The following is a 15,998-nucleotide window of genomic DNA, read 5'->3' on the forward strand; positions in this document are numbered from 1 at the left end:
AATCTACAGGGCACCTGGCTGGCTCGGTCAGTGGAGCGTACAACTCTTGATTTTGGAGTTGTGAGCTGAGGTCCCACACTGGATGTAGAGATTACTTAAAAATAAAATCTTAAAAAAAATCTAGGGGTGCCTGGGAGGTTCAGTTGGTAAAGCATCTGACGCTTGATTTTGGTTCATGTCAAGATCTCACAGTTAATGGGTTTGAGCCCCACATTGGGCTCTGTGCTGGCAGGGCCTGCTTGGTATCCTCTCTCTCTCTTCCCCTCTCTCTCCCCTCCCCACCCCCTCAAAATAAATAAATAAACTTTTTAAAAAATCTAGCCCTACCCTAAAAAATTAATTTTATCTAAATCCAATATGCAAGAGATTCAGGAAGAAAAGAATTTTAATTTTTTTGCTAATGTTTTTATTTACTTGGGGGGCGGGGAGGCAGAAAGAGAGGGAGAGACACAGATCTGAAACAGTCTCCAGGCTTCGAGCTGTCAGCACAGAGCCAGACCCAGGACTTGAACTCACAAAACCGTGAGATCATAACCTGAGCTGAATGAAATTGGACACAACCAATTAAGCCACCCAGGTGCCCCAGGAAGTACAGAACTTTAAAAACTGATGCTTGGGTCAGCACATCATAAATATCTATAGGAATATCAGTGTTTAGGGAGTACCGTTATTAGGCCCAACATTTTTCAGTCACAAATTCCATCAACCTCATATCTCACTCAGTTTGTTTCCAGAAGATGTTAAACATTTACGTTTAGAGATTTTTCACAAAGACCAGTTAAGCAAACACTGCTGAAGACTGTCTGAAAGTAGTCGCTCCAATTCCAAGGCTCAATCAAAGTACAAACAGAAATGACATCTTCTCTAGGAAAGCCCTCAATCTCCGGTTACTAGAGTTGCTCACCATCTGTTAATTCAGATAAAACTTTCCTTCCATAAATCACCCCTACCCTGGGATACATGACCAGAGTATTGAGAGTGAGAGAGACTTGTATAGAATCTATTTGCAAACTTAGAAATCCTAATTTGGGGTGCCTGGGTGGCTCAGTCATTTAAGTGTCCAACTCTTGGTTTTGGCTCAGGTCACGATCTCATGGTTTATGAGATCAAGACCCATGTGGGGCTCGGTGCTGAGAATCCCTGCTTGGGATATTCTCATTCTCTCTCTCAAAATAAATAAAGATAAAAAAGAAAAGAAATCCCAACTTAAACAATGACCAACACTACCACACAAGGATATTGCCCTATAAAGAACTCAACATTGACTGCATTTAATCACTTTAACCACTGAAGGGAAAGAATATTGCCTCTGAAGCCAGATTATCTATGTCTGAGTCTACCATTTGCTCTATGATTTTGAGCAAATTGCTTAACGTCTGTACCTGATTCCTCAACAGGAAAATAAGGATAATAATACCTACCCTCATAGGAGTTATTGCAAGAATTAAATTAGTGCATGTAAAGAAAGCACTTAGAACAATGCCTAGAATACAGCATTAGCTGCTGCTAGTATTATTATTACTATCTGATCCCATTACTTGACTATCAGTTCTCACCTGTGGCTCAAATACAGACTAGTTTCCTAGCCAGATTATGCAATTTTAATGTTCCTGAATCAACGATTCACTGTACCAAATTCAAAATAAGCTCCACAAAACACAGCCTCAAGTCTTCTTTTTGAATCATTTACTATCAGTCAAAATTCTCACAAATATTAATCAACAGCCAATTTTTCTTAACTCCAAGAAATCTATATGAATTATCACTATGATATATAACTTCTGAAAGATCATATACTTGAAATAAATCCTTTTCATTTCATTTTTTAAAATGTTTATTTATTTTTGAAAGACAGAGACAGAGTGAGAGCAGGAGAGGGCAGAAAGAGGAGACACAAACCCAAAACAGGCTCCAGGCTCTGAGTTGTCTGTCTGCACAGAGCCTGATGAGGGGCTCGAACCCACAAACCGTGAGATCATGACCTGAGCCAAAGTTGGACACTTAACTGACTGAGCCACCCAGGCGCCCCTTCATTTTACTTTTAATTACAAATAAAGCTCTGACCAAATCAGATTAATAAGTCTAGATCCATATATAGTAATAAAACATCCTGAAGCTCTTATTAAGATATTTACTATTAATCTGCAAATTTGCTTTGTAAAGATTTTAACAAAAAAAAAAAGTATTCAACATCTTTAGTCATCTGGAAAATGCAAATTAAAACCATTCTAAGACATCACTTTGTACCCACTAGAATGGCTAAAAAGATCAAATAACAACCCAGGTGGTGGCAAAGATTGGCAGCAACTGGATCTCCTACACTAATAGTAGATAACCATTTGGCAAATTCTTTTTTTTAAGTTTATTTATTTTGAGAGGGGGGGGAGGGGCAGAGAGAGGGAGAAAGATCCCAAGAGACTCCCCGCTCTTAGCCCAGAGCCCCATGTGGGATTCAAACTCCTCAACCATGAGATCATGACCTGAGCTGAAACCAAGAATTACCACCCAGGCGCCCCCAACAATTTATTGTAAAGTTAAACAGACATGCACCCTATGGCCTAACAATTCCCATCTTAGTATTCAACCAAGAGAAATGAAACATATGTTCCCAAAAAGACTTGTACAAGAATGTTTATAGCATCCTTATTCAAAGAAAGCAAAACTGGAAATAACGCAAATGTCTATCAACAGAAGAATGGAAAAACAAAGTGCGATATTCATAAAATGAAATACTGTGCGACCTAGGAAGTTAATTTGTTGTTTAAAATAATGATATGAATTTATTATTCAATGAGGATGCTTTATTTTCTTCAAATTCTCTCATTTTAAAATGCATTTTTATCCCTCATTGAAGATAATTTTTATTCTGAAAATAACCTTATTTTTTGTTTAGTAACTCACTTGAGGTTTTGTGCAATATCAACTTTTGAAAAATTTTTAAATTGGTGCTTTTAAGAGGCAAATAAACCCCACGGTTTTATTAAGTGATACTTTTATTAAGTGAAACTCTTAAATGTATATACACATATATTTTTTCTTTTGCATTCTTTGTACATACTCATCCTAAGTGCTCCCTCCAGAAATTATCCATATATAAAAAGATGACCTACTTAAAATGTCTACTTTGATGGAAACAGTGTCTTAGGGAGATATAACTTGTACTTGAGGTAAACTGAATATTTAAATCATGGTTTAGCCATTGCTTAAATGGCATTGTATATAAAATGCATTTTATATACTATTGCTGTAACTTTCCATTTTCTTAATAAAAAAAATAACGTAAAAAAACAAAATTAATCTCAAAAGTATGTTAAGCAAAAGATGCCAGATAAAAAGAATATATATAGTATTATTCCATTTATAGGAAATTCAGGAACAGACAAAATCAGAAAGCAGTTGCAGGGAAGGAGAGCAAAACAAAAGTGAAAAAGGCATTAAACCAGTTTTTGCTGACCATTTACGTAAATTAAATGACAGCTTTGAATATTATCCATCTCTAGATTCCACATAAAAATTAGAGACCACATGGGAGGCCTGGGTGGCTCACTCAGCTCTTGATTTTGGCTCAGGTCATGATCTCATGGTTCACAGATTCCAGCTGTGCTGACAGCATGGCGCCTGCTTGGGATTCAATCTCTCTCTCTCTATGCCCCTCCCCTGCTTGTGAGTGCACACGTACTTTTTCTCAAATATAAATAAACATCAAAAAAAGAATTAGAGACCACTCAAAAAGAGGGGGAAAAAAAAAAAAAGACAAAGAACAGAAACATAACTTCACCTAAAGGAAATACTTACATGTTAACGATCATATTTAAAATATTCCACTAGTGATAAAATACACATTTCAGAAACTGGTTGCTATTTTCTCCCTATCAAATTAGCAAATATTTTTAAATGATAACACTGCTGGCAAAGATATATATCTCAAGCTCGTACACTGCTAATGGGAATGTAAATTTGTACAAACCTTTCTAGAAAGAAATTATGCAATGTTTCACTCCCTTGAGAACCTTTAGAAATGTATACCTGAACTTGAAAATTCTACTTATGGGAATCTATCTTAACAATATAGAAATGTGGACAAAGATATGTGTTTAGCAATATAAATGAAGATTTGTTTATAAGATTTTTTTTAATGTTTATTTCTGAGAGAGAGAGAGAGAGATGGAGCACGAGTAGGGAAGAGGGGGCAGAGAGAGAGAGAGAGGAAGACACAGAATCTGAAGCAGGCTCCAGGCTCTAAGCTGTTACACAAAGCCCGACATGGGCTTAAACTCAGGCACCATGAGATCATGACCTGAGGCAAAGTCAGACACCTAACTGACTGAGCCACCCAGGTGCCCCAGATTTGTTTATAGTAATTGGCAATTAATAAGCAATCTGAATGTGAAAACTATGGAAGTTGGTTGTATAAACGATATATCCTTTAATGGAATTTTCTTCAGCAGTTTTAAACTTTTTCAAATAATTATAATGATATTAAAATGCATGTTCTAGGGGCGCCTAGGTGGCTTAGTCGGTTAAGCGTCCGACTTTCGCTTAGGTCATGATCTCACCGTTCGTGGGTTCAAGCCCCGCGTCGGGCTCTGTGCTGACTGCCAGCTCAGAGCCCGGAGCCTGTTTCAGTCTGTGACTCCCTCTCTCTCTGACCCTCCCCTGTTCACGCTGTCTCTCTCTCAGAAATTAAAAAAAAAAATAAATAAATAAAAATGCATGTTCTAAAAAGCAGGGTCCAAGAGCACCTGTCGGTCCAAGGATGGCTCAGTCAGTTTAGCATCTGACTCTTGATTTCGGCTCAGGTCATGATCCCAGGGTAATGGGATCAAGCCCTGCATCAAGCTCTGTGATGAATGCAGAGTCTGCTTAAGATTCATTCTCTCTCTCTCTCTCTCTCTCTTTCCCCCACTCAAGCACACACTCTCTCTATATATAGAATAGAATAATAGAATAGAATAGAATATAGAATAAGCAAGTTGCAAAATTATGTATATAGTAAAAATCTTCATAAGGAAAAAGAGATAATAAATGTTAGTATCATTTTAAAAATAATGAAGGGTCAATATCATTGAGACTTTGATTGTATTTCACAGGTGTCTGGGCTTTCTTGCACAAGTGATATTCTACACTATTTAGGTCTACTAGAGGTGGGGGAAAAGACCAAAAGAATAAAAACATTCACTAAAGGAGCACGCCATTAGTATTATTTCAGATATAAACAGCCAACTTATCAAATGAAGTCAAAGTCCTCCAAGGTATGTTAACAAATCTATAACAAGAAAAAGTTACAGAATTCAATATGATGCAAATATATACCAATCATGTTTAATTTGAGCTAGGGAAAATAATTAGGTGATTTAGTTATTTTCCACAGGAATAAGCTCAACTCGTTTATAAAGCAATGAAAAAGACGAGAAAGGCACAGTAAGAAGTCAAGCCAGCAACCTGACTTTGCAGGAAATTAGTTCTTACTTGGCAAAGTACTGCCCTCAGAACTCTATAAACAGAGAGGAGACACATAAAATTCAAATACCATGTAAAAGATGTATACTTTCCTTTTCCTTATAGGATCTCCAGAGAGAAAAAAAAATAATGCATATTAAAACACAGGAAAAAAGAGCTCCATTTAGAGTTAGATGTTCTTTAAGCAAAGACTCAGTTTATTTCAGGGTATCTGGGTGGCTCAGTTGGTTAAGCATCTGACTCTTGATTTCAGCTCAGGTCATGATCTGGAGGTTCCTGGGTTGGAGCACCTGCATCAGGCACTGTGCTGACAGTGCAGAGCCTGGTTAGGATTCTCTCTCCCTCACTCTCTCCCCCCGCTGCCTGATCAGTCACTCTCTCTCTCTCTCACTCAAAAAAAGAATCAGTTTATCTCAAAATGCTAAGTAAATCGCACAAGTTGTAAAAGAACTATATTTTTACTATATTTTAAATGAAAAGGAAAATAGCAGCCTATTTCTCACCTTCAACTAGGATTAGATAGAAAACTCTGATATTAATGATATTAATTCTTGATTGTGAATTGACCTAGGTTAATTAAAATCTTTATAATTTTTCTCTATGTTTTTAATCATTATAGAACATTTCCTTGGCTTTCCATAAAGAATAAGGCCTTAGTATTTGATCATCCCTTGGAAAAAGTCTGTGTTTAATACAAAAGAAGTGTCTTCTTTAAATAAAAAGGTACTAGGGTAGCTGAGTCAAAAAGGGGAAAGACAGGGAGAGAGTGAGGGGGAAAAAAGAAGGGTTCTAATAGAAACTATTCTTCCTTTAAGTAACATGACCCTGATTGCCATTAAAGGTCCAGCATAGAAGCCCCGCGTTGGGCTCTGTGCTGACAGCTAGCCCAGACCCTGGAGCCTGTTTCAGATTCTGCATCTCCCTCTCTCAGAAATAAATAAATAAATAAAACATTAAAAGAAAAACAACTGGAGTGCCTTGGTGGCTCAGTTGGTTAAGTGTCTGACTTTGGCTCAGGTCATGATCTCACAGAGGGTTTGAGCTCTGCATTGGGCTCTGTACTGACAGCTCAGAGTCTGGAGCCTGCTTGGGATTCTGTGTCTCCCTCTCTCTCTGCTCCTCCCCTACTCACGCTCTGTCTCTCAAAAAGGAAAAGGAAAAGGAAAGATAGACTACAAAGATGCACAAGGAAACAGAGTGGTTATTTTGAGAAAGAGCGAGTGAGCGCACAAGTTAGGGAGGAGTAGTAAGAGAGAGGGAGAGAGAGAATCCCAAGCAGGCTCCGCACTCAGCAGAGAGCCTGATGCAGGGCTCAAACCCATGAGCCGTGAGATTATGACATGAGCAGAAACCAAAAGTCAGGCACTTAACCAAATGAGCCACCTAGGTGCCCCATATGTGCCTTATCTTGATTGTTGTGGATAAATAGGTAAAAACTCATCAAACTGTATAAACATCTGCAATTTCATTGTAGTCAATTATGTCTGAATATAGCTGTACAAAAAAAAAAAAGAAAAAAAAGAATGTATATGCCATGTTAGGGGTAACAAGTATACTAGTGTTTCTGAAATGGTACATTTGGGTAAGTAAAAGGTAGAAAAAGTAGGCTCAGAGCTTTTAAGGATGAACCTTTTAAAAGCCAAAATAGTAACTGATCCCTCTATGATAACAGCTGAATATATTCAACATCCATGGACAGAGCAGATAGTCAACCAAAACTACTATGAATTCAGTCTAGCCTTCAAAATAAAAAATTTAATTCATCTCAACATTTATATATATGATAGATAATAAAAATAATACATGTAATATGTATATATGTATGAAAGTATTAAGTTCTAAGTATATGTATGTTTTAAGTATACATATATTTTTGGAACTTATTACTTTTGTCTACGGATAATATTTGATGAGCAAATGGATTAACTGTAGAAAACATCCACTCCAACTCAAAGAGTTACAAGTAACAAATTGAAAACTACTAATAATGATATTCATTGCCAGGGAGATTCAATACTTAAATAGTAGCTTAAATAAAATGGAAGTCAAGTCTAATGAAAAATGTATCTAATAGGTTCCATAACTATACTTCATAACCCAAAAGAACTTAGGGATTAGTTATAACACTGACAACCTGGGTTTAAGTAATCAAGAATTTACTGGGGGCGCCTGGGTGGCTTAGTCGGTTGAGCGTCCGACTTTCGCTTAGGTCATGATCTCGCAGTTCGTGGGTTCGAGCCCCGCGTCGGGCTCTGTGCTGACTGTCGGCTCAGAGCCTGGAGCCTGTTTCAGTCTGTGACTCCCTCTCACTCTGACCCTCCCCTGCTCACGCTCTCTCTCTCTCTCCTAGAAATAAATAAAACATTTAAAAAAAAAAAAGAATTTACTGCGACTTAAGGGCAAAAAATACAGCTGAATTAAAAGAAAGATTCAAGTTATTCCACAGATGGGACTAAAACTAAGACAACTGGAAGGGCACCTGGGTGGCTCAGTTGGTTAAGCATCCGACTTCAGCTCAGGTCATGATCTCACTCACAGTTCATGGGTTCAAGCCCCGTGTCGGGCTCTGTGCTGACAGCTAGCTCAGAGCCTGGAGCCTGTTTCAGATTCTGTATCTCCCTCTCTCTCTGACCCTCCCCTGCTCATGCTGTCTCTCTCTCAGAAATAAATAAAACATTAAAAGAAAAACAACTGGAGTGCCTTGGTGGCTCAGTTGGTTAAGTGACTTTGGCTCAGGTCATGATCTCACAGTTAGAGGGTTTGAGCTCTGCATTGGGCTCTGTGCTGACAGCTCAGAGCCTGGAGCCTGCTTGGGATTGTGTGTCTCCCTCTCTCTCTCTGCTCCTCCCCTACTCACGCTGTCTCTCAAAAATGAACATTTTTTAAAATTTTTTAATAAAATTAAAAAAAATTACATACACTACTTAAGGAAAAATCCATTACATCATGAATGTTAGAAACTACACACCTGCTGTCATCAGAGGTAATTTAAGAAATAATATAGCTTTTTACAGCTTTCTACAAATGCAGAAAGATTTTTCTTTCACCTTTGACCAAATCCTTAAAAAAGGAAGCTACAAGACTTAACTTAGGAAAGAAAGTCTACCTCTACTTAAGAGTAAAGAAGAATGTATTAACTGTAGGGATAACTAATTCCTTCTAAACGGCATTTTAAACTAATTTAGAACCATTAAATCTATAACGTTCAACTGTTTTTTCTCAAAGTAGGGTTAGTGGTGCGTACTGTTAACAAAAACATACAAAAACTCATACAATAATACAGATTTGGAAGAGGATCAGGTAATATGCCTGTGACCACCCAATAAAACATGAGCCTCATTTGCCCCATGTTTTAGTCTAATCTACCAAACTAACCACAAAAACAAAGGCAGAAAATGCTTAAAGTACACATAAATTTTTTCTTAAATTTTTAATGTTTACTTTTGAGACAGAGAGAGACACAGCATGAGCAGGGGATGGGGAGAGAGAGAGGAGGGAGACACAGAATCAGAAGCAGGCTCCAGGCTCTGAGCTGTCAGCACAGAGCCCGATGCGGGACTCGACTTCATGAGCCATGAGATCATGACCTGAGCCGAAGTTGGACGCTCAACTGAGTCACCCAGGCACCCCTAAAGTACATGCAAATTTTTAAAGTAAATTCTCATTTTCCTAACTGCTAAATTGTTTATACTCACACAATATGGAATACTAGCCCTTCTAAACAGAGAAGTCAACAATAGGCCTAGTACTGTTATAATTATTAATAATTAACATCACCATGTGTTCAGTGCCCACTATTGGCAAGGCACTACACAAAATGATTTTCATTTAATTCTCATCACTAGGCTGGTAAAGAGGCCATTATAAACTCCATTTTATGGATAACAAAATTGAGGCTAAGGGAGATTCAATAAAATGCCAAATTAGTAAATGATAGAGCCAGGATTCAAAAACATGATCATACAATTCTAAAACCTGAATAGTGTCCATTCCACCATGCTTCCTCAGAACATAATGCCTTTTTCAATTTCATAATATGGTAGTCACAATATCCTTCTGTCATCATTAGGGTATTCTATGGTTCTGTAAGATTCTTTGGGAAAAAAATTATATTGACTAAAGAATACTAGAAGCAAAAATTTCTTATAACAAAGTTGGTTATACTAAAAATATTTAAATAAACCTTCATAAACCATGCAAAGCAGCACAACGTGACACCACTACAGAGCACCTAAGGTGTACTTGTACACAATTGACCAGGAATAAAGCATCCCTTTGATGGATGCTGACCTTCCCTTTATTCAGGAGCCAAATAGTGTTCGACAGCTTTTGATCCCTCTTGCTCCCTAAATAACTTGAAGAAAATCCAGTAATAATCATTTTCCTAGTTAACTATATGCACCTTAATATAACAAGTTACCAAAATTAAGATTTTTGCTATCTAATCAGAGAACTTAAGATTTTGATCCTGATTAGAAGAATGTAAGGCATCAGCATGCAAGTGAGGAGAAATAAAGATTTGGTGGTGAGAGAAGGGGAAGTCACCGAACACTAATTATTAACACACTAGCTCCCTGGTTAATCTACTTAGGATGACTGGGGGTCTCTTCCTACTGCTTAATCCCAGACTCCACCGGAAAGGACAAGTGGTATGATCTGCCCTAGTTACGACTGTAGGGACCTATTCCCAAGAGCTGCAGAAGCAGAGACAAGTGTCCAGCCTTCTAAATCCACATGGTACTGCCCAGGCTCCCATCCTCTAGGACTAGCAATTCTCAGTCTATTCACTTGCATTCTGACCTGCTTTCCTGAGTGGAAGATAACAAAGGAAGAGTTATAGCAAGCAGTGGAAACTGCACAGTGCAAGAAATATGTCCATGGGAGAATGCTGCAAATAGGATCATCCTTCTTTACATATGTCACTCTAGGAAAACTGCCAAGAGGGGCTCACTACTCTAGACATACTTCCTACAGAGCCTCCAGACTCCTCCTCAAACACTTATCAGTGTTCTCCTCATTCTCCCTGAGTTTCAATCCTCCTTTTGCGCCAAGATTTCCAAGTCTGTATTTTATATTCTCAAAAATATACAAGCAGTATTATAAGGACATCCTATTTATCAGAACCAGTGTCTCAGATCTGAACAAACCTCCTAAAGCTTTATATAGTATTTCTCACTTTAATAATGAAAATTCCAATAGGTTGTATTACTGAAACAAATTTTCTTGGCAAATAAAGAATTTGTCAAGATAAAAAAAATTAGATAGCAAATTTATTTTTTAATATTTAAGGAGTACAATTGTTTCCTTTCTCCCTAGCCCTATCAAGGAAACATGTATCAGAGTTCAGAAACTGAGAATTCAAGAGCCATTCTGTGGAAATCACAATCTTTCAAACATAAGAGATATGTTTTGGCAAGCTCAAAATAAAATGCAGGTTTTCAAGTACTCTACTAAATAAACAAGCCTGGGTGGCTCAGTGGGTTAAGTGTCGGACTCTTGGTTTCAGCTCAGGTCATCATCTCACAGTTTATTAGAGCCCCACGTCGGACTCTGCACTGACAGTGTAGAGACTGCTTGGGATTTGTCTTCCTCGCTCTCTCTGCCCCTCCCCCACGGACTCTCTCTCTCAAAAAAATAATAACCTTTTAAAAAAATAAACAACTTTTTTTTTTAAAGGGATCTTAAAGGGATCCCTTTAAGGGTTTTTTTGTTTTTTGTTTTTTGTTTTTTTTGCGATAAAAAGGGATCTTTTCCCAACGGGTCTTTTCTGATAAAAGTACTTCTCTCAGCAAACTGAAAACCAGACATAAGTTTCTGCACCTTTACACTACTAAATTTTCAGGCACCAACATTCCCATTTGGGTTTATTGTATGGGTAGTTAAAGGCTAGAAACAAAGAGCAGATCAGAAGCTATTTCTAAAAGAGGATTAAATGCTACTGAAATAGAAAATAAACTTAATTAACTAGTGTTAATTGAACTTCTTTTCTAAATCATTTACTTGAATTTTCTTTGATATGTGAAATTAAGTCTCACTAAATTGTAGTCAGGAACACACAGTTTCTTTGGGATTTAAAAACCACCATTTATTCATCTACAGATTAATAAATCTCACTATAAAATGAATTGAGCAATCAGAGCTATTCATAGGTAAGTGTGATTAGATTATGGATGAATAAGAAGTCAACTGAATAAAGTCCATTTATTAAAAAGCAAGCAATCAAACCGGTCAATGTTCACAATTATGAAGAGTGAGCTTTTATATTTTTCCCATCCTCAATTATTAAGATTTTACATTCCTCCATCAATTAGTAACGATTGAATGATCTATACAAATGTGCCCACCAACTGCACAATGACTTAAAGAACAACCATTTTGATGGTAGGGATACTCCATTTAATGCAATGCAAGGAATTCAAAAGCTTTCATCCTTGGAACCTTTGTTACAAAAGTCAGTAAATTTCTTTTGTGAAAAGATTGCTTATTATTTTCAATTCAAATGTATAATGATTATATGTTTTGTAGTCTTCTAAAGAAAAATAGAAATTTTAATGAAATATAAAAATCTGAGATCATTTTTGAGAGAGAAAAAATTATGTAAAGATCCAACTGCAAAGCTACACCAAGAAGTTTCTTCACAATTTCATCAAACGTTAATGAAAGGGCTACATAAATTCCCAAAAAATTTTAAAGAGCGCTGCAAGAATCTCTCAGTTTTCCATACTGCTTTCTCTCTCCTGTATCCACTAAAAATCATTTAAATCATCTCTTCCTAAATATAAACCATCTAGGTTTTTACAGAAGAAAAAGCAAACCAAGAATACACATATTCTTAATATAGCTTTAAAAAGGTATTGGAGATTGCATTTAGGTCCCTCAAACAAGTTAAATTTACATATGCCACATCCCGTTGATTCTCAAGGGTGAAAATCATCAAAACAAAAGCTCCTGCTTAATAAACTATTTGCTTTGTAGTTAAGCCTCTATCCCAGGTGCATTTTACTGTAGATTATCACTTTCTTCTCTCTTCAAAAACCTAGAAATCTAAAATACACAAGTATATCTGATTCCCTTAAAAATGCTTTCATATTAGGGGGCTCCTGAATGGCTCAGTTGGTTTAGCTCAGGTCATGATCAATTCCAAGGTCCCATAGGGCTCCACACTGACAGCAGGGAATCTGCTTGGGATTCTCTCTCTCCCCCTCCCATGTTCACGGGTGCACTCTTGCTCACGCGCTCTCACTCCCTCTCTCTCAAAATAAACTTTAAAAATGCTTTTATATGTTTTAGTTTATATGTTTTAATAGTGTAAGGCCATAAGAAGCCTGAAATTACTTTCACCCTCTTAAGAAACACTACTTTGCTTTTCTTCTTTGAAATGTGTCTTATTTGGCTTTTACTTGTTTTCTATACATGAACTGTTCTCAAACCAGTCCATTTCAGTGTTAGTTGTTTACTGCCAATATGTCTGTGTATACTTAGGTTTTTTACAGACAATGCTTTACCATACGGTGGTATAAAAAGAAAGGGTAAACAAGAGGGCACAAGTGAAACACCACTCAATTTCATTTCTCTGACTCAAATTTCCTTAAGTCCTCATGCCAAAGAATCTCAATATCTAAAAAGAGGCACGACGCAATATATGATCAGGCAAACACAGGAGAAACCAAATCAGAAGCTAAAGAAATTTAACAAAATATACAACAACCTGAGACAGGATTACAAGGAAAAGAAAAATAACTAATAAATTCAGTCCCTAGAAATCCCTACTGAAGGGCTACTTTTGCTGCACTGCATGGCTCAAAAACGGTTTTTCAAACTCTTTCAACTATAAGTAATAGATTTTACATTGTGACCTAGTACACACAAGAGAAAAAATTCCCAAAACAATATTTTTCTTCACCAAATGCAATAATAGTCAATTCTGTTCTATTTCATTTTATTTTCAATGCTGGTGGTAACCCACTAAACTGACTTTATAAATTGTTAATAAACCATGATCCACAATTTGAGAAAGATACGGCTTAATAGAGGATATCCCTTATATTTGGATCATTTCTCCAATCTGCCTCTACTTGTCTCGTAGACAGATAGTTTAAACATTATTACTGTTTTCACTGAAGCAAGTGGTTTTTAAAGTGGGAATCCTCTGACCAACATAAGCATCACCTGAGATAAATGCAAATGCTCAGGACCCACCCCAGATGTACTGAATCAGAATCAGAAACTGGCCAGCAGTCTGTATTTTACCAAGCCCTCCAGGTGATTCTGGCGCAAGCCTAAAGTTCGACAATCACAGCATTAAAAAAATTCTGGTCTTTAACCTCTATTTAACAATCCAGTCAGTAAGTACCCACTGCTTACTCGGTGCCAGCCACTATTCTAAAAGTTATACAAATATTAACTTATGTGAAAAAACAAACCTATGAAATAGAGACTATTATTATCACTATTGTACAGATTAGGAAACTTGCACAGAGAGAGAGATTAAATTGTCCAAGCTAAGTGGTGGAATTTATTTAAAATTGCCCAGGGTATATCTATCCTTTCATGACTCCACTCTTTCCGATCAAGTCCCCAGTCCTATTCCCTTAGTTTCAGCTACTCCTCACCTCCCCTTCTTCCTTTCAAATTCCCCATCCTGTCAATGTCCTCATTTTCTAATATTATTGGTGTCATCATAAAACAAAACTTTTTTTCTAAACCACTAGAATGCAAGTCACTTAACCCTGCTTTTAGGATGCTCTTCTCTTCCATCTTAGTATTATGAAGCCGAAGTTTCTTCTACGTCTTAAGTCCTTAGAATCTACTATGACCACACCGTTAATTTCTCATATCTGCCGTTATGGCCAGTTTCCACAAGACCACCATTCTCTTTCAGAGCAACTTTCTCGCACCCTCCTACTGCGTCCTATCTACGCCCTATGTACTTCGCGCTTCCTACAAGGAAATTATTTCTCCCCGCCCACCCCGTGTCATTTTGCTTGACTCCTCTCCAACTGAGAGAACTTCCACTCCCCGGAAGACCACCTCACCCCAGTCTCAAATCCGAACTACTCCTTGAGGACCCTTGGTCCCCGGTGGATTCTCAGACCCAGGAGCTCCCAGTCCAGTCTTGGGTCTCCCATCCCTGACCAGCGGTGGGGGGAGGGAGCTCCCGTTCCTCCCCAGCTGTTCAAGGTTTCCACAGGTCCCACCCTCCTAAGACCCGCTTCTCCTAGACTCCCCCGGAGTCCTCCACCCTCGGACACCGCCTTTCTCAGGAGAGTCCCCACCACCACCCCCTCTGCCTTTCCTCGACGCCCCCTCGCTCAGACCCAAGCCGCTCACAGTCACCCCGGACCCCCGCCGTCCTCGGTCTCTCTCCTCCCTCGGACCCGGGCCACTCCCAGTTTCCCGGCCCCCCAGCTTTCTCCGCTTGGGCCGCTCCTGGGTTTCCCGGGTTCCTGTGCTCTCTTCCTTCGCACCCAAGCTGTCCTGGGAGTGTATTCCGAGTCACCCGGTCCTCGGACCAGGTCGCTGCCGGTCACCCCAGGTCATCCCCCCTCTCTGGGACCCCGTCCCCTCCCGTCTCCTCAGGGAACTTACCCCTCACACACCGGCCGCTGGTCAGTGCTCAAGCAGCAGGACGTCCCAAGGGACCTCCCGGCATGAACCGCTTGAGTCTGGCCCCAGCCTATCTTGCCAATGCGAACTCCGCCGCCGGGAACCGGGCCATTCTCCCACCAGCCCAGACAGAGCGAACTCGCCGCAGCCGCAGCCGCCGCCGCCGCCCTGGCTCCGGCCCGACCCGGCCCACAGTCCAGGCCCCCTTCCTCCGGCCTCCGCCTCCGGAGCTCCGAGCTGGAGTTTCCGCCCCGCGACGGCCCCCAGACCTCAGACCCCCGCTACCGGCACTCACCTGCCGCTGCCCGCAACCAACTCCAGCGCCACTGCCTCTACCTCGGCCGCCAGTAGCCACCAAGCGCCACCACCTCCCCCATGACAACAGTCCCACCCCGTTTCATAGTTCCTACCTCCCCATTGGATAGTGGGGCGGCGGTTCTCTACTCTGATTGGTTTTCCTTACCCGTCTGTCATAGCTTCCTCACCGCCCCTTTTCCTGGACCCAGTATTAGCCCCCGCCCGGACCCAGAGCGCCTGGACCAAGCTTTAGTTGTAATTGGTCAATGGTAGGGCAGTTCGAAGTTATGATAGGCTACCGAAAATGTCTGTTAAGCCAACTGGTAAGGGATGTAGCTCCAGGGTTGGTTCAAGCTTGGGCACAGTTTGGTTGCGCAGTAGTAAGCAAGGAAGGAGTCGTGCTCGCCACCGAGTTACCGGGTAAGGGTTAACTCTTTGTTGTAGAGTTCATTCTGTAAACTCATCCTTTCTCCAGTTCCCTCCCTATTAGAAGTTTATCACTGATAGTTTATAGGGTAGTACTTACAAAATACCAACATCAAAGGTGTGTTTAAGGAGTGTTTTCCAACTCTTTGGGAGAAAAGCACTTATACAGATAAAAATGTCCTCTTCTTGAAGTCTCAACGCACCCAATT

At 39.4% G+C, this 15,998-nt stretch overlaps 1 long non-coding RNA gene across 1 annotated transcript in view; it reads right to left on the reverse strand.

The window, feature by feature from the left end:
• The window catches only part of LOC120231990, an 89,593-nt gene extending 74,150 nt beyond the window's left edge, over positions 1 to 15,443 (reverse strand). The window contains exon 1 of the long non-coding RNA XR_005528471.1: positions 15,362 to 15,443. This is a non-coding gene — a long non-coding RNA (uncharacterized LOC120231990). The remainder of the gene's footprint in view (positions 1 to 15,361) is intronic.
• Between the last annotated feature and the right edge of the window lie 555 nt (positions 15,444 to 15,998).

This window comes from Hyaena hyaena, unplaced genomic scaffold (assembly GCF_003009895.1).
Source record: "Hyaena hyaena isolate Hyena2069 unplaced genomic scaffold, ASM300989v1 scaffold_65, whole genome shotgun sequence".
Lineage (NCBI taxonomy): Eukaryota > Metazoa > Chordata > Mammalia > Carnivora > Hyaenidae > Hyaena > Hyaena hyaena.